Source organism: Dipodomys ordii, unplaced genomic scaffold (assembly GCF_000151885.1).
Source record: "Dipodomys ordii isolate 6190 unplaced genomic scaffold, Dord_2.0 Scaffold3, whole genome shotgun sequence".
In the NCBI taxonomy this organism is placed as follows: Eukaryota; Metazoa; Chordata; class Mammalia; order Rodentia; family Heteromyidae; genus Dipodomys; species Dipodomys ordii.
In genome coordinates this window covers 13,047,930-13,068,578 of record NW_012267219.1, presented here as the reverse complement: position 1 = coordinate 13,068,578, position 20,649 = coordinate 13,047,930, and the positions used below count along the sequence as shown (strand labels likewise).

General features: G+C 36.6%; 1 protein-coding gene across 1 annotated transcript in view; it reads right to left on the bottom strand.

The window, feature by feature from the left end:
* Trhde (thyrotropin-releasing hormone degrading enzyme) overlaps nucleotides 1-20,649 on the bottom strand; it is a 372,401-nt gene that overhangs the window by 231,267 nt on the left and 120,485 nt on the right. The gene's annotated exons all lie outside the window — the stretch shown is intronic.

Genomic DNA, 20,649 nt, shown 5'->3' with positions numbered 1-20,649 from the left:
TAATTTTCTCTTTTTCTATTTGAAATTCACTTCCTTTTAAGGAAAAATATCAAAAGCCACATAGATAAAAAGATACAAAGACTATTAGTTACCATGGCAAAGTAATGTAGTAGACATGGTCTTCCTAAGGACGAAGTTTTTCCCAAAAATATAAATCGTATATACAATGAAATATACAATAGCATAAACAATAGCAATATACAATGTAATTAAATATATGACTTCACAATACATCGCACCAATATTTTCTTTCACATGCAGTTGGTTAAAATTCACCTTTGATAAGTAGGGGCATAGTTTATATAGGTGATTTCTGGGAAAAAATATTTTGCTAGAATCTTTGCAAAGTCTTCTATTCTCTCCAAGTTTGAAACTATATCACATTTTTGAGTGAAGCTCTCTCTGTACAGAATTGCTAATGATAGAACAAATTGCATTTCAGAGACAGTCAAACTGGTCAGTATGTAAAATCTGATCTTGCTTACACCTCTCTGTGAATTCAATGTATGCATAGTCTAAAATGTATCTTTTCTTTGAAGAAAAGAATTATTCATACCATAGCAATGTCTAGTTTTCCATATCACCAAAATCCTCAAAAACCAAGGACTGATTTTTAATATTAATCAACTTGAACACCCTGCAGAATGCCTTCTGATGCAGTGTCCTACAGGTGAATTTTCACTACAAAAAGAATTCATTTTATTTATACACACAAGAAATGTGTTTTACCTAATCATATGGAAGAATTAACAGAGGTATCTCATCTGTATTCAACAAATATGTCGTTTTCTTACTCAACAACTTGATTCTCATCTGGCAATATCTTAGACAAAAATGAGTATGCCAAATAAGATCCCCATTTATTAGAGGGCCAAAGAGATTTTTTTCTACCTAAGATTAAGCAGTGAGCAAAGTAGGAAATTAGAGCTTTATCACTGCACTCTGTTTTCTCTCTTGAATTGCTTCTCATTTACATGTTAAATGCAATATGGACAATGGAGATTCAGAAGCAATAAGGAACTTAGAAATCTGTTAGTCATTTATCATCAAAAGTTTGCTTCTTCTAAAAACAAATGCATGAAGTACTGGCCTATTTTCTTAACCCAAAAGAATGACTCTATTTCAATAAGGAATCAGAACAAAAATATAGCTTTTTTAATTAAACATATGTCATCAAAATCCAGAGAGGAAAAAAAATGTTTTGAAACTCATGTATGCCCATCAGAAAGAAACCAAGTTTAGTTTGGAATTTCCACATGCAAAATTTAAGTTTTATTTATCATGATTTAAAAAACCTGTTTATTACTAAAAGAAGTGTAACTCAAGATTGAAATGAGAGTGCTGTGTTAAAAAAATAAGCAGAAAAGATCCTGTTTCAGTTTGGAGCCATCTCAGGTTGGCAAAACACTGAAAGTGGAGTTATGGCTCAAGTAGTAGAGCACCAGCCATAGTGAAAAAGCTGAGCAAGGTTTTTTAAAAAAAGCCCTAAATTTAAAACCCAATAGCAGCACAAAAGAGAGTAGAAAAACAAAGGATCCTATGAACATAGAAGAAAATTCAGAGAGGAAAATCCTAGGGATGCAAGAGAAGATAATACCAAAGCAAAGTGATAAAAGTAGCCATTGGAAGTGGGATCAAGACCATTTGTGGAGGATTGGATATGAGAAACTTCATACATTTTACTAGTAGAATGGACAACACTGGTGGATGAAAAGAAAATTCACTTCTGCTTGCTAATTTTTTTTCTTCACAGAATGAAATAAGCATATAGGCTGCTGGTAAACCATACCACAGAGAAGAGAGAGGATAGAGCACAGACATCAAAGGGAGCTCATTTTCTTGGTGAGCAGGAGACAAAATTGAAATCAAAGATATAAAATGATTACCCAGTATTAAGGGCTCACATAACTATATACTCATAAATTTAATAGGAATACTGTGGTCAAGTCAACAGAGGTACATGGAGTGAGATTTAATTCTGATAGAGATTTTTTTTCAAGAAAGGCCCAGGGAGGCATAGGTTGAAAATTGGTTGGAGCGGAAGAACTAGAATATGCTGAGAACATAGGAGGCTGAAGCCGAGTGAGATGCTTGAAAAGATGTGCCAAACTGGTACAGTGAGTGAGCATATCTGGTCAAGGATGGCTGTGGACTGGGTGAGCCAATTAAGGTTCTGAAAGGATCGTCAGTGGAAAGCATCTACCCAAGGATGATGAGAGGGGAAGTGAATGTTAGATGCTTAGGACTACAAATACAACATCATTCGAGTGTGCTTGGGGAGATGTCAGCCAAAGGATATAAATTTTCAGTGAGGCCAGGAGGAATATGTTCAAGAGACATATAAACATGGTGACTGTAGTTAAAGCACTGTACTGCACAACTTAGTACCCTTCTGAGGCCAGATTTTTGTGCTCTCACTACAAAAATTAAAGTAAGATAATAGGTACTCTATGTATCTTGATGTAGTTGTTCCACACATAGGTTTCAAAATGTGCCGACTATGAGTAATATATTGATTTGGGGGGTGGGGTGGGCAACTAAAATTTTAATCGAAAAATACCATGTTAAAATATAACCCCAGGAAAGCAAGAACAGATAAATTCAAGCAAGGTGAGAAAGTAGGAGTCTTAATTGGCTTGCATCTTACTCAGGAAATGATGGTTGTTTGTTTTCTTTTTTCTTTTTTTTTTGTAGGAAGAAGCTAAAGAGAAATAGCAACCTGGAAGTATCCCTAAACAGGTCTAACAACTACTTTACTGCCAGGCCTACGGAACCTTGACTGTGAAAGAAAACTCCACATTAGAGAATTGTTAGGAAAGAAGAGTCTTTAAGAGATGGCCAAGTTTCAGTGAGTTAAGAAGTTTCACACCTACCCTTGACAAGACATGCCCACTGACTATACTGATATGGAATATTCAGGAAGGAAGTTAAGATATAGGGGAAAATGCTAAGGAGAGAAAATTCTTGTATAGAAGTGAATTTTAATTTAACTACACAATGTAGGTGTACAGATATATCAACTATACAGGTATATAGATAGGTAAAGATAGATGACAGATGGATGATGGATAAGAGATAGATAGATAGATAGATAGATAGAAAGATAAATAGATAAATGTGCAATAGATAAAGATACATAGATATGGAAAAGTCTCAATATGATGAGAGAGATGGCCTGGGATGCTTGGAGTTCTGATGCTGATAATGTTGAACAGGGTTGATAATCTTTTAGGGGAAGAGACGATAAGTACAATTAGGTCTTTCTTCTGCTTACTTAACTCTTAGGCAGCCTGTTATTGGTGTGGGCAGATGAATGGAATACACATCCTCTATACTTGTTGCTTCCTAGATTCCCTTTAAGTCCTGTTGAAAGTGGCATCTTTAGCATCTACTGTTATCTGGACTACTACTAGTAGTAGTCATGTATCCCTATGTCCAAATTTTGAAATCTCAGAAAATTTGATCCTGCCGTATTTATTAATCCTGGTCAGTGTTTACAAATTCAGCCTAATGACAGCCTATCATTTCCAGGTAAATGCTAATGTTTATATTAACTACCTTTCTTAAATTTTTACTAAGGTCAGTACATACAATGGGTAATGTGTACCTGAGCTGCTCACAGGAGCCAGGTTAGCACACAAATTACTAATTGCAATTTTTCATATTTTCCAACAAAGTATTGCAAAAAGAAAATACCTGATATACAACCATGATGCCAATATTTTTAAAGACTTATTAACAGTAAACTTTCATAGTTTCCATGAAATGTCACAATTTTGTTATATACCACAAGCATACTTCAGATCCGAGCTCAACATTCTAAGTACCTCTCTGTACGTTCTGTACAAAACACCATGTCAACTCTTAATGGAGTGCAGCATCCATCAACATAAATCAACCTCCATCCAAGCATGAGGATCAGTGTGTTTTCTTTCTTGTGATCATTTATTTGTAGCTTTCTTCATCTCATATCTTTAGTGACTGATATGTTTGACAACAGATATACAAAATCTGACATGGTGGGAACAGATCTTCAATTTCCCTATTTGCTAGGTTTAACAATATGACAGATTCTGAAACACGTTGCATTCCCTGAGATTGACTGTTTGCTTAACATTCCCTCCCTCTCTTCACCTCCGTATTTCCCCAAGTGTAGCGGGTACACCTCCATCACAATGTGAGAACCATGTTCCTGAGGCCTAATCGAAAAGGAGTTGTGATGACCTAAACATGAATCTCGGTGAAGTCAGCATGCTGAGAAGAAAATGAATGTGAGCAAAAATAATCTCTGATGTTCTTACATAGATGTGTATATTTAAGATATAAACCTAGTTGCCTGATTCAAATGTCTCTATAACCAGCCATTACTTCCCACTACTTTCTTTTTTTGTGTCTGTGTGCTGGTCCTGAGGTTGAACTCAGAGCCTGGGCACTGTCCCTGAGCTTTTTTGTCCAATACGGAGATAGTGCTCCATCACTTCAGCCATAGCACCACTTCAGATTTTTTGGTAGTTAATTAGATATGAGTCTCACAAAAGTTTCTACTCAAGCTAGCTTCAAAGTGTGATCCTCAGATCTCAGCCTCCTGAGTATCTAGGATTACAGGTGTGAGTCATCAGCCCCTGGTTCTCTCTTTTCATTCTTAATATTTTGGAGATTGCAAGGCAAAACTGGTCTGTTAATCATGACCCAAACAATAAAGTTTCCAGACATTGTTCCTCTACGGCAGTAATGTTAAATAAATTAAGTGAGAGACTCATCAGGTAAGTTTTCATGAGGCTATGAAATATATAGGAAGTAAATACATAATATATAAACATAAACATGTAATAAACATATTTAAGTAATTGCACACAAATATATCGTACATTTTGTGTGTGTGTGTGGGGGGGGGTTATGGGGCCTGAACACTGGGCCTGGGTGCTGTCCCACAGCTCTTCATCTCAATGTTAGTGCTCTACCACTTGAGCCACAGCACCATTTCTGTCCTTTTCTATTTATATGATACTAAGGAATCAAACCTAGGGTCTCATGCATGCAAGGTAAGCACTCTACCACTGAGCCACCTTCCCAGCCCCTGTATATAATTTTAAAATATAGGTATTAACTTAATGTAATTCTAAGTAGTATATCTAAGTAGGTAATATTCATCAATTAATGCAATTATTATTTCATTATTTTGTGTGTTCTATGTATATTGATGAGAAAATAGGTGCCATGAAAAAGGAAGTGTGCTAGACATTGGTGGTTCCTGACTATAAGCCTTGCTACACAGCAGGCTGAGATCTGAGGATTGCTGTTCCAAGCCAACCCAGGCAGGAAAGTACATGAGACTCTTTTTTTTGGGGGGAGGGAGGTCGGTCGTGGGGCTTGAACTTTGGGCCTGGGTGCTGTCCCTCAGCTCTTCAGCTCAAGGCTAGCACTCTACCACTTGAGCCACAGCACCATTTCTGGCTTTTATCTTTTTGTTTATGTGGTGCTGAGGAATCGAACCCAGGGCCTTATGCATGCAAGACAAGTGCTCTACCACTGAGCCACCTTTATCTTCAGTAAATTACTTAGAACAAGCAGAAAGTGATGCTGTAGCTCAAGTGGTAAAGCACAAGCCCTGAGCACAAAGAGGCTCAGAACAACACCCCAGACCCTGAAAGGAAAGGAGGAGGAGAAAGAGGAGGAGGAGGAGAAAAGTGTACAAATAATTTTCCTTTTTATATATAATATTTACCTATCCATAAGTGGTTGTACAAAGGGGATTTCGTTCAATTTGTCTGTTTATGAATGCAATGTACCTTGATCAATGCAAACTGTTTTTATCATTCTCCATCCCATTTGTCCCATCCATCCCCTCAAGTTACCTGATACTAGTTTCACATAAGCACACTGAGTGTTATGACTCCATTTGCCCACCCTTCTCCTCTCTCTTCATCTGCCCCTAATTCTTAACGTCTCACAACTCTGAAAAAAAAAAAACACACACACACACATTTCAGCAAATTCTTCTCAACATGTCAGTTTAGCTTGGTTCTCAAACACCTATTAAAAATAAGAAAAAATTAATTATAGTAAGAATCTTGGAGAGCCTCATAATTTTGGTGATTTTTGAACTAAAGAATTTATAGAGTGATGCAGAGTTTAGTGAACTATAGCTCATGGACCAAGCTTGGCCAGCTGTCTGCTTTTGTAAATAACATTTCTTGGAACACAGCCATATCCATTCATATTGTGTTGTTTATGGTTGCTTTCTTACTACAAACACAGAGTTCAGTAGTTGTAACTAAGATTGTACAGTTTATAAAGCTAGCCCGGTTCAGAGAGAGTTTGATGACCATATAGAGGATTTATATTAAAATTATTTCTAATCACACTTGTTTTTCACTATAGATGAGAAGGGATGATACACAGTAATAGATACTTAAGAAGGTAAAATCAGTAATTTCCTCTGAAATAATCTATGTAATTTGGATAAAATGGGAACATGCCAAAAAGGTCCGAAATACCTCACGTGGTTATCACTAACTTTCTTTTGACTGTACTCGCATCACAAGCTTAAGCAAACAGTACTGAAAATGACCCAAACTCATACAAGGACATGGCCTTCCTCCTTCTGAGTCCTCACAGGACACAAACAAGAATTTCTAAAGCCACCAGTCCTATCAGATTAGGATACCACCCTAATGACCTCCTTTAGGCTTAATTACTTTCTAATTGCCTTTTAGTTATCTTCTATTTCCAAATACAGTTACACTTAGATATTAGAGCTTCAAAATATCAATTTTTGAGGAAGACAGTTCAGCCTGTTGCAATAAGGTATAAGAAATTAAATTACATTCTTGCTAAGAAATAGAGTGCTGGTTTTGCCCACTGGAAGAGTTTGGCTCATCGAGTTTCATAACACTTACCAGCTACCTTTATTAATATTAATAAAAATTGACAGAGTATATCTCAATGTATTTAAGGAGCTAAATGATCCTAAACATTTTCAACTTACCAATTACTTCACAGCTTAGTGGATATTTTTCAGTCTGTGAAATAAAAGGAATTGCTTAACAATTTCAAATTTGAAATATACCTGATCCTGTACTGTTTAAGACAAACTCTAGGTCACTCATGAATTACTTCTCATATGAAGACAGGACACATAAAGAAAGAAAAATAAAGCCAATAAAAAATAAATCAAAGTTATAAACCATTAAAATTCCTCCAACTGAAAAAATGGCACTTGGGACTCTCCTTTCTTTCAAAATTAGCCTTTAAAAAGCTTCAGGAATGCCTGGAAGGCTTTATTTACAACTACTATACTGGATTTGCTCTGTTTGTGTACTGCAACCTCCATGACCAGATAAGGGTTGTTTTACACTTCAATTTGTTTTACATTTCAAAGTACATAAGCAGTGACATCAAAAGTCTCAAAGACAGTAATGAAAGGTTTTAAGACTAAAAAGGTGGACCAATTGTATATTTTCCACTTGAAATCTTTCAAAAAGTTTCAGTCTGACTCTTGAAATTTCTCTAGTACCAGGATGGATAAAATCATAAGTTGAAAACTTAGAGGGAAAAAAAAAAGGATCTTATAAAAACGATTTATTCAGCCAGGCACTGGTGGCTCATGCCTGTAATCCTAGCTACTCAGGTGGCTGAGATCTGAGGATCACGGTTCAAAGCCAACCCAGGCAGGAAAGTCCATGAGACTCTTATATCCAATAAACCACTAGAAAACCGGAAGTGGCACTGTGGCTCAAGCTGTAGAGCACTGGCCTTGAGCTGAAGAGCTGAGGGACAGTGCCCAGGCCCAGAGTACAAGCCCACGACCAACCAAAAAAAAAAAATTATTCTCAAAACAATCACATCATGTTTGTGTCTGGTAGAAATATTTTCTAAGAATCAGATTTTTTTTCCCCTCATAATAATCTCTCAGCCTCCATCTAATTTGAATGTTCCATGGTTTGTTGAAGATTCACTCCTTGAATGAAGAAAGCACTTCTCACTTAGGTTACCAGAGCTATCCTGCATTTTTACTCCTGAAAATTACAAGCAGAAGTTTCACAGTTTGCAGAAAGGATCATTTTTTTGCCCCCCTCCCACCTCACCCTCACCCCCACCCCCAGCCCCATATCTGGTTACTGATCACTATAATATCATCATAATGCAAACATCTGAAAGAGGCCTGCATCCCATAAAGAACACTGTCACAGTAACATTGGAAAAAGGGAAAGAGAGAAAAAAATGTTTTGACTATTTCTGTGTTGTGAAGTGATTTGCTTTAATTGACTTTGAGATGCTTAACCCTCATTTCCATAACTACCCTCACAGTCTCCGTTTCTTGAAATGGAGCTAATTTGGAAGAAAAAAAAAACAGAAACAAAAAACCACCTTCTGATCTCAATATCTCAATATAAGCTATTTTAGCCGTAAAGTTTATGGGAATGGTCACCTTTCTTTTAAAACTGCCTGATTGGCAGTGCTTCTGTCAGCAGTAATCCTCAGCTAGATTTTAATGAAATGTTCCTCCCTTTCTCCAGGGCTTTGGATTGCTATTTGGCTATAATTAACTCCAGATTGACCAATGGCCAGTGAAGGAAACAATCCACTTCAAGGAAAGCATATTACAGCCATTATTTTGTTCTAAATACAGCTGCTCTGGTTAGGAAATACAGAAAATACAAATTATTCATCTTGCCATGTTAACTCATAATAACCAAGAAAGAGAAGAATCAAGCACAAAAAGATTCCTACCTTTTACTGTAGCTACCCAGGAAAATAGGCAACAACAACAAAAAATTCCCACATACTTTTTCAAGAGCTTTTCACAATCTTCCAAACTATAGTTGAATGAAGCTCCTTATCAAGACATCATTTGAAGTCCTTTTGTAACACAGAAAGTTTGGTTGGTTCCTCTTTGAAAATATATCTAGATTTTGTCCCTTCTTACTACCTCTCCTGCCATCAATCTACCCAACTCACCATTATTTCTGGTGTTATGCTTTAGCTTTTTTCTGCTTTTTTTTCCTGTTCCTTCAACAGGCTGTTTTACATGAGGAAGATAATATGATCCCTAAAAAATATGTCACACGAAGCCAGGAGTCCATTCACATCTGTAATGTTAGCTACTCAGGAATTGAGCATCATAGTTTCAAGCCCATCTGGTCTGAAAGTCCTTTTTTTTTTAATCTTTAAACAATTGTACAAAAGAGTTGCCATTGAACAAAACAATCTGTGAATACAATGCATCTTGATCAACATCATCCCTTTCAATATTCTCACCCATCCTTCCCCTACATTTTGGAAATGAACTCTTCTTAATTTTGGAGGATGTATAATGAATTCTTGTATGCATTCTCCCCCGCTTCTCCTTTCACTTGTCAACCCCTTTCCCATGCATCCTACCCTACTCCTTTCCCATTGATCCTACCCTACCCCTCTCAAATACCCACTTTCTGATGTTTACTTTGTTGAACATTGACTTTGCCTTTCTAAGGCATTACACTATTTGAGTTCTCCCTTGAATCTACCATATTGCACTTAATACATTAGTACAACTTTGCATACCATCCAGCATATTTGCTAAATATAAGCTAAATCTAGCTTCTATATTTAAGGGAACACATGAATCCTTTGTCTCTCTGGGACTGACTTACTTCACTTAATGTAATTTAGTCTCTTATCTCCAAGTAATCACCAGAAAGCCTGAAGTAGACTGTGGCTCACTCAAGTGGTAGAACACTAGCTTTGGTGAAAAAAAAACAATATTAAGAAACACTGCCTAGACCCTGAATGCAAGTCCCAGTACCCGCACCAAAACTAAACTAAAATAAAAAGCCTAAAACACTAACCCCAATAGGATGGTGATTATTATATTTAGATGAAGTCATAGGGTAGGCTTCACATACGTGATTAGGACCCTTAGGAGATAGCAGAGAACTTGCTTTGTCTTTACCATGTGACAACCTGTCAAGAAGGCTGCCATCTGTAAATCAGGAAGAGATTCCTCATCAGCAGATCCTGCACCGCCAGCCTCCAGAAAACTGAAAATGTTAATTCTGTTATGTAACCCATCCAGTCTATAATGGTTTGTTAAGGCCTCTCCTCAAAATGAAAGTACATCTCTATAACTAGCTAGGAAAATCCTTCGCCATCCAGCACAGTTACCCCAAAGACTCACCTATCACACTGGTTTCCTGGCTGTTTCTCCAGTAAGTCAGATAAGTCCCTCAGCCTTTCAAATCTTCACTCCAAAGTCCTCACTGCAGCCAGCAAGGCATTCTTTAACCATCAATTTATTTAAAGTGGCAACCCACTAACACTTCAAACACGTCCTGCTTCATTTTTTTCCATAGTAGTTGCCAGTGTTTTTTTTATTAAAATAGATATGGATATGTGTATACCTTTTGTCTCCACTAATATCTAAGTTCAGTTAAAGTATTGAGGCCTCTTGTTAACTTTCTAAAACCTTGTAGAATAGTATCTGATCCATAAGAGTTTTTTAACAGATGTCTGTCAAATCTATGAAAAAGTAGTATATTGATTTCAAAGAACAATGGGGGTGAAAGAACTGACAGGCAAATAAATATTATTTTATTTCCCGATTGAAAAGCATCAAGGCACAAAAAACACTCTCTTAATATGCTTGCCATTGCATAGTAAACCCAAAGCTCATTCCTTCTTCAGGAAGCAACTGGCCCATTCCTCACCTACAATTTCCTTTATGTAGATCTGTAGTGAGACCTGCCCCAAACTGTGTGCCCCAAATCTGAACCTTCTGTAGGTTGAACTCTTGATTCAAGCATGTGAACATGATCATTGGAATGAAAAGAGTAGCTATGAGAACAGTCAGAAGTGAGAAGATTCAGGATATATTTAATATGTAGTGCTACAGAGATTTGTTGATAGTTTTGATATGTAAAGAAAAAGTATACGAGGTTCAACTTTTTGGTTTATGTTTTGTTTTCTTGGTTTTTCCTAGTCTTGGAACCTGGATTCTGGGCCTGGGAAATGTCTCTGAGCTTCTTTTACTCAAGGCTAATGCGCTACCACTTAAATAACAGCTCCACTTCCTTAATTTTTGGTAGCTAATTGGAGCTAAAAAGTCTCACAGACTTTTCCCTATCCAAGCTAGCTTCAAAGCAAGATCCTCAAGTCTCAGCCTAGGATTATAGGCATGAGTCTCCAGCACCCTGCTGTTTGTTTTTTTTAACCTAAATGATTGTTAAAGAGATGAAGTTGCCCTTTACTCTCTGGAGGGAGCATGATAGAAACTTAAGCAGGTTAATTTGATATACTCTTTGGTAATGCCAATATCAGCAATACTATGATCTACATAACTTGGTTTCTGTTGATGGCTGCTGACTTACAACTCCTTCCCCAGTCACAAGACTGCATGATGTCTCAAAAAAAGAGGTCACCACCAATGTAAGTAACAAAGAGAAAAGGCATAAAACCTGAGTCCTGCAGCTCCCCAGTATGAAGTGATTTAAAGACAAAAAATAAGACTTGGAATGGCCTGTGAGTAAAAGGAAAGAGAAAAATGTGTTGTCCAGAAAGATAAAAAAAAAAATCTATACTTCAAGGAGTTGGAGAGAACAATTGTACCAGATGCTGCTGACAGTTCAAGATGAAGACTGAGAACTGGGGGCGGGATTTATAACTGTGGAGGAGTGCTTAAGCTTGGGGAGGTTTACTATAGTGTTGAGGGCAGAAGGCTGATGCAGAGTAAAACATACAAGAGACAAGGGAATGAGAAAAACTGGGGTCAGTGAACATAGACAATCCTTTCAAGCAGTTTAGCTGCAAAAGGAAGGAGAGAAATGGTTCAGCAGCTGGAGTGAGTGTGCATGTGGGTGGTCAAGCTGAGAGAAATAGCACCATATTTTTAGTGCTGGTAAGGAAAGAACTAAGAGGGGAAAATGGAAAGTTCCCCGAGAAAATGGAGAATAGCTAACAGGATGTGCTTCAGTGGGGAAAGGGGATGGATGAGATAGAAAAAGGAAGAACTGTCCATTTCCAGAGAGCAAAGCCTCCTAGTGGATCCATAGCAAGCAAGGAAGAGGAGCAGGAGGCAAGGCTAACCCAATGAGGAAATAGGCAAATACCAGAAATAGTTATTTCCTAATTTAATAACCAAACACTTCTGTTAGAATAGATAAACCAGTGTATTGGGAACATTGATCAATATACATTTTACTCATAAGTTGACATGTGTTGAAGCCTTTTTGAACAACTACCTTAAATTTATAAGATTAATGAATAAACAAAAGAGGCACCCGGATTAAAACTTAAGTTTAAAAGCTGCTTGTTGAATTAATGAAGTATGTTCAAGAGTGAACTATGCTTATGAGTCTAAAGTTATACAAGTCTGAAACTTAAAACTGGAGAAGAGAGAGGGCAAAAAGCAAATTAAGCATATAATTATATTGTCAAGTTGACAAAATAATTTTTAAAACTTTTTTCTTGGACTGGGTGCTAGACTCATGACTGTAATCCTAGCTATTCAGGAGGCTGAGATCTAAGAATCACAGTTCAAGGCCAGCAAAGGCAAGAAAGTCCTTGAGACTCTTATCTCCAATTAATCACCAAATAAAACTGGAACTATGGTTCAAGTGGTAGAGTGCTAGCCTTGAGCAAAAAAAAATGCTCAAGACAATGTCTAGGCCCTGAGTTCAAGCACGAGAGAAAGAAAGAAAGAAAGAGACAGAAAGAGAGAGGGAGGGAAGGAAGGAAAGAAAGAAAAAAGAAAGAAAGAAAGAAAGGAAAGAAAGAAGAAAAGAGAGAGAAAGAGAGAGGGAGGAAGGAAGGAAAGAAAGAAAGAAAAAGAAAGAAAGGGAGGGAAGAAAGAAAGGGAGGGAAGAAAGAAAGGGAGGGAGGAAGGAAGGAAACAACCATTCTTTTAGCTAGATTTTATGTCTTCAGCAGAAGATACTGCTAATTAGTATCATACTGAGTACAATGTACATAGTAACTACTCAATAAATGCTAGCTGAATTAATTAGTTAATTCATTTCTACAGTTGGTTTGTGTTGCATTAAATTCTCCAATGTGCTTGTGGTTTTCTTCTTTATATCAGTAATAACCTCATGTGTCATCCCAACTAAAATGCATTGTTTTCATTGATTTTCTTCATCCTTAGCATGCTTTTTATTTCTTTTAGTGCATTAGTGGATAAATACTATAAGCCCTAAGTATCATATACATGTTCTGTTTGTTAGCATAGTCTTGGAAATATAGAGCATGTAATAGCTACAAAATAGCTTAACAAGAACAGTTAAATGGCCATATTATAGAATAATTAATGAAGGAGTAAAATGCCTTGTTAAATGGAGTTAAAATAGCTGTTGAAATAATCATGTCTACTTTAATAGAATTTGGTGTTGTTTTAGCACAAATGGCTGTCAGAGGAGGGGTTAGTTAGGAAAGCATAAAATGTTTCCTATTAAAAGAAATGATACATATTCTTTTAGTTTATTACAAAAATCACCAGATGAAGTGTTTGTCAAAAATAAATTACTTTAATAAAATAGAGATTATATTTATTTGCTTCCAAAGAAAGAGGAAAGGAAAACAACTTGATAAAATTTTATTTCTCTGTTGTATTTGTTACAAAAGGCAAGTACTACCGCATCTTATTCCCTAAAACGGCATTAATAATATCAACATCACAGAGACTCTTAAGTTCCCACCAAAAAACATGCAATTAAGGAGTACCAATTAAGAGATCAAATTTTTTGAGTTCTAGTTAGAGAAAGCATGTTGGAAATAAATTCACATTGCCACATAATTACACCAAGCTCATATAATGAGCTCCTAAGTCTTTGTTTTGTTTTGTTTTTTAAATAAAGAACTATTTTATTTATGTACTTTTTTGGTCGTGGGGCTTGAACTCTGGGCTTGGGCAGTGTCCCTCAGCTCTTCAGCTCAAGGTTAGCCCTCTATCACTTGAGCCACAGCACCACTTCTTGTTTTCTGGTAGTTTATTGGAGATAAGAGTCTCACAGACTTTCCTGCCCAGGCTGGCTTTGAACTTCGATCCTCAGATCTGTCTCCTGAGTAGCTAGGATTATAGGCGTGAGCCACCGGCAGCTCACTTAAAGTAATATTCATTAAGGCAATATTTTTAAGGCTAGTGATTGAATCTAGGACCTCTTACTTGAGCTATACCTCCAGCTCTATTTAAAATCATTGACAAAACATTGTGCTCTGTATTTATTTAATCATAGGTAAGGCAAGAAAAGTCATGCTTTATAGAAATAGTGAGTTGTGAATGATTCAACTATGAAATGTAGAACTGAGATATACATGTGACAATTATGTCCACTAATTTAAAGGAAAACAGGAGATAAAGTGTTTTGCATCCAATATAAACGTTTTATAAAAGTTAGCAATATGTAATTGTATATAGTTTGACACATTTGAAATATTTGTTATATATATATATATATTTCAAGTGCATCATGAACTAGTTTATGAAAAGCTCTAATATTTGCAGGGAGCAAATCATTATTCTCACCACCATCACCACTATAATAAAATAGACATTTCTACCATTGCTTAGGTAGATGTCAAGCATTGAAGCTAGCCTCTCTTATTCTTGGTCTCCAATAGGATCATTTATACTATAATTTATCTTTTCCATAATAGAATCCATCAACAAGACACATAGAATTGAAAGAAGTTATCCAAAGGGATACTATACAAGTCTCAAATAACCTCCCCTTGTGTTATTACTTAAATTCTGATCTCCTTTGTTAGGCCTCAAGTAAAGGTAAAACTTGTCTTCATGTGTCTTATGCCTATAATACAGGATCACACACTGTTAACTTAATATTAAATATTTGGAATTTAAGACTTTAGTGTTGGATTATATGCCATATTGCTCGTGTCTCATCCTTGTAAATACTGTATTCTCTCCTCAACAAAACCACAATCTCCTTGAGGGTAGAAATTCTTGTTACAAAACACATGTACTACCTTTATAATCACAGCATCCTGCCAGGTAGCTAATGAATTCTTCCTAAAAGCACCATAAAAACACAGTGTCTTGAAAAGATGCAATCAAGCAAACTCCTTTACAAATCATTGATTTACAAATTATAGAGTAGCAGCAAAGGAAACTGAAAACTATCTGCCATAATTAATGGGAACCTAAATCAAGTATGTAACAAAATATTTTATCAGTCATTTTATCTGCCACCTAATTAACTTATAAAACATCTATAATTAAAACACTTTTGCAAGGCTCAGATATGTCTTCTGATTGATGAAACTGTGAGCCGTAAGTCATGTGTTTCTTCATAATTTTTGTTCCAATTTTTCTACAAAGACCATGTATTACTTCTAATAGCCATAAGAAATTATATATTACTCCTCTAACAATCTGATTATCTAATTTACTAAGATGCTTTACATTTTAATTTTCAGATTATCAAAATTTTCAAAATTTCTTTCAGTAGATTTCCAAGATTCTAGAATCAGATCATCTGGCTTTGAATTCCAATTTCACTATTTTCTACTATATGATGTGTCTTCCATTACTTAAGGACTAAATGCCTAAATTTCCCTATCTAGAAAATTAAAAATAACATATGCTACCTCCAAAGATTGTAGTGAAGATTAGATGGATTAGAATTTATAAAACTCTTAAGAGAAACATATTTCATATACAGAAACAGACTGTCCTTGTGGTTTTGCTATCATCTATAGGTTTTGATATAAGATCAAAGATAACTAATTCTTTTTTATTGTGAAAATACCATACAGAAGGGTTACAATTACATGGGGAAGGTAATAAATACATTTCTTAGCAAGCATTGTTGCCTCTTCCTTTGTTTCCCCTTCCCATCCCTTCCCATCTCCCACCCCTCCAAAACCCCCCTCCCCTTTTCTCCCTCCCCACGAAAGTTGTAAAGTTCATTTTTCGACATAACGATTTGTACATCTCATTGTTGCAATGGGAAAGATAACTAATTCTTTACATGTCTACAAGAACATTCTTTTAAAGTAGCACTCTAAGCCTATAGTTTTCACAAAAATAGAGATCATGTAAGCTGTATTGCATTAAATAGATTGCCTCTCCTATAATTTAATATGAGAAAATAGAAACTGTAAATTTCATACAAATAGTTTTATCTAATTTAAAGACACAAAAACAAATCTTCACCCAGTATACACTGGTTGCTTATGTTGGCTTAGTAATAATAACAAGGTGTATTGTTTAACAATGAAAATAAATTATTTTAACAGGAAGCATCAAAACTACTCTTGGAGATCTTTCTTTACATATGCCTTGGGGCGGAAACTCAAATCCTTAGAGATGAGCTAACATAACATGAAATCACCATAACGTACTTGAACTACTCAGCATTAGGAAAAGAAACAGAATGAAGAGTTTATGACAAAGGAGCTAAAACAACTTTTAAGGAAAGGAGAGTCATATATTACATTTTGTGGGCTTTAATATGTATCATTTGACAATGGAGTAGCCTGATGTTCACATACCCACATCTCCTCACAAATTTCAACAACATCAAGTGACTGATGGAAGAGTTTGTTATTTATTTGTTTGTTTATCAGCCTCATTTTTTGTCAATTCCCAGTGAGAATTAACAAAAGGCAAGTTCTATACTCCCTGTTTGGAACAGGAACAATCTCTGAGACAAAAAAAAAAAAGTGTCATTTCAGCAGAAGTAGTTCTTTTTCAGGGGTGAGCATTATTAGAACATAACTTTGTCTACTTCTCTTGTTCCCCAAACTTTCCCAATTCAGAATTTTCAGCAATGATAGCCTTTGATCTAGAGTCACCGTCTCTGCTTACTGTCCCACTGTCTCACCTCCCTCATTTGCTCTTAAACACACCTGTCAGGCCGTTGATCGGCAGCCATTCCTGTCCATGCCATGAGCAACGTTCATGACACTGCTGCCAATGGCCGGTCAAGTTACAGTCTTCGTCTAGCTTTATGCTTTCTTCAATTAGCTCCCCAGAATGCCACAAACACTTAGTTCCTTTGTGTCACAGCCAGTGACTCCAGTAATTTTCACTGATCGCTTACCTTTCTTTTTTTTGGGGGGGGGTCCAGTCGTGGGACCTGAACTCTGGGCCAGGGCACCGTCCCTCAGCTCTTCAGCTCAAGGCTAGTGCTCTACCACTTGAGCCACAGCGCCACTTCTGGCTTTTTTTCTTTTTGCTTATGTGGTGCTGAGGAATCGAATCCAGGGCCTCGAGCATGCAAGGCAAGCGCTCTACCACTGAGCCACCTTCCCAGCCCCCGCTTACCTTTCTAACCTCTAAACATTGGACCAGTCCCTCTTTGTTATTCTTTTTTCATCTATGCTCACTCTCTTGGCAATCTCATTCAGCCTCACATATTTATATATCATACTATGCTGGCAACAGTATACTTTGAGCAGGATTACTCACCCAGACTTCCATATATATAAATCCATCTGTCCACTTGAATTTCTTCTGGGCATCGAAATGCTGCCTAAATGTTTTAATAGATATGTCTGTCTCAAAAATTACCTCCTTCCACAATCTTTATATTTCAGTAAATGCTAATGTTTATCCTTCTATGGAGTTGAAAAGTTTTAGAGTCACTCTTTAACCCCCTCTTTCTTTTCTATCAGATGTTATACATCAGTCACTGCTGATATTTCCATTTTCATTGTATGAGCAGAATTGGATCATTTCTGACTACCCCACTGTTAACATCCTAGTCCAAGCAACCACCCTATTTTGCCAGAATTTTGCCTCTGCCTTCTTTATTGTTTTTTTCATTATTTAAGTAGTTGCACATGGGAGTTGTCATTCAACAAAGCAATTTGTTGATATAGTGCATCTTGACCGATGTCACCCCTTTTAACATTGTCAACCAACTCTCCCAGCCCATTCCTTGCCTCACTTTTCTTAATGGCCTTTTTCACTGGCTTTTAGGTCTCTGGACTTTCTTCTCACCTTTGGAATTTCTGTTGACAATTTGGACTAGATTTTTCCTTGTCATTTATGAAGGGCCATCTTGTCCATTGTAGAATCTTTAGCAGTAGCTCTGGACTCTACCTACCTAATGTGGATGGTATATACAGGCTAATTACCTCACTACAACTTGTGACAAAAAATGACTGCTTAAGGGGAAAAATTCACCCAGCTGAAAACCACTCCCTTCAGTGAATTTTCAACCTATCCATCAGAATGAACCTTTACAATACAAACTTCATATGTAATTCCTGTGTTCAAGGCAGACTAATAGATTTTCATCTTATAAGGGTGGTGGGGGGAGAAGGGAAAGAAGAGAGAAAGAAAAACAGAGAGAGAAGACAGGAAGAGCAGGAAGGAGGTCAGGGCAGAGGGAGGAAGGAAAGAAGAGACAGGAGGAGAGAAGGAGGATGGAAGCGGGAAGACAGAAGGAGGGCGGAAGGGACAGAGGGAGAGAAGGAAGCAAAAGGGAGGGAGAGACCAAGGTGGGGAAAGAAGGAGGGACAAAGGGAGGAAAGAGAATTGCTTCAGTAGTCTGCTAGATTAGATAATCTGCCATGTTTTCATTATACTTAGGCTTTCTTGTCTACATCTCACCCTTACTTCATTGTGCTCTAGTCACAATTGCCTCTTGGTCCTTACAATATGAAATCCTTCATGTCAAAAACTAGGTACTTCGTTCTCTCTGACCATAGGCCTTGTCCCAAGAAACTGGGCTCAGATCTCCATTCCTTTGAGTTTTTATACACACACAAAAACATCCCAATGGAATCCAAGTGCCAGTGATACCTTGTCATTCTAAACCAGAAGGCTAAGACCTTAAGGAATTTGTTATAAAGCTAGATAGGCAGAAAAGTCCACAAAATTTCACCTCCAAATAACCAGCAAAGAGTTGGACTAAAAGAGTGGTTTTCAATCGAGAGCACCTGCTCAGAGAACCTGTCTTGAGCAAAACTGATAGAAAGTTTAAAGCTTTGAGTTCAAGCCCCAGTACTGAAAAGAAATAGATATATTAGAAAAGTGCCTGTGGCAGACACACAATAAATGCTTAGATCACAAATGAAGAAAGGCAAGAAATGTACAATAAACATTTAGAAAAACTTGAAGGATCAAGTCTATAGACATAATTAACAAAGACTGCAATTATTTCCATATAATTTATTCAAAACATTGTCAATTAAAAAGCAAAATACTTCCATGATATTTTGAAAGCATACTTATAAATCCATTAATAGATATAGATATATAGAATAGTAAGAACTTTAAGGGAAATTTTACAAAGTACCCTGGTACTTAGTCATATGAAAAGGAGTTGGCTGGGGTAAATCAAATCACTCAATTATATACACCACATGGTAGCTTAACAAGTAACAGTACCAGTGAACAAAGCCTTGTCTGCACATGAAAGCCTTCATGGCTTAATTGTGAGTGAAATAGAGGAGCAGAAATACTTCCTGCTGCAAGCCAACTGAGACATGGGACCCCCTGAAGGTATAAATTGAGTTTCTCCACTAATTACTGGTCTGAAGGGGACCTAGAAAGATTCACATTTTATTTCTCTGGCTGAACTTGCAACATAAGCACTTGTGAATTTTACATTAGGGTCAAGCTGAGAAGTTCACACAGTTTTACCTGGAATAGATAACAGAGCCACCTCCCATGTAAATGAGGTCAGGTATTCCTTTTTTTTTTTTTTGCCTTGGGTGACTACCAGGGAGGTTTCAGTGTAACAGATTCTGATAGGAAAGTAAACAGAGAAAAGGAAAAGAGAAAAAGAAAAAAGAAAACAGAGCAAACACAACAGGCCCTACTTGAAATAAAATTTTGCCCATTGATTTTCATGAGTGCGTATTTCACTTTAAAAAAAAAACTTAGCATTTTATGATGCAACTGATTAAAATTGCATGGCCTATCTGTAGATAACAAGATCAACTGTTCTTTCTAGTTTCTGAACTATCCACTTATTGTAAGACCAATAAGCTACACAGCAGGCAGGTACTTTAATGAAAAAGGCCCAGTTCTCCAGGGAGGAGAACCGGTAGTTCAAACTAGCACTTTTGATCAAGTAAACAATTTATTCTTCCCAAGGAGAAGGACCTTTTGTTTGGGCCCTGATCAAAAATGCTCTTAGTAAAGAAGGGAACAAAAGACTGTTGTGATATAACAAATGTTCGGGGAAGGGATAAGTAACTTCAACATTTTAATACATGAAGGTACACTTTAATACATGTATTACATAGGCATATATGTACAATGTTTTAAATCATGTATGCATACTTTCTTATATCCTAGAATGTCATCTTAGAAAAAGCAGCCACTTCATTCAAATTAAGATAATATATTAATTTGTTTATTCACCTGACAGTTACTGAGCACACTCCTTTTGCAAAAGGAGGAAATGCCAAATACTCACAGAGAACACACTCTCCATTATTACCAATTTTCCTTTCTCTTTGCACTTCAATAACTGTAACGTGGAGCTAAAACTATAAGTAAACAAACAAAGTCTTTAGGATACGTAATTCATTGAGATTAATATTTGAGGCCCGGGGATATATAGCTCAGTGGTGAAACTCTTCACTAGCATGTGCAAAAACACAGGTTTAATAACACTCCCCCCACCAAAAAAAAAAAGAGGATTGGTTAAGAGGATCTACCTATGAGTGTCTTATCCAAGTAAAATATCAAATAGT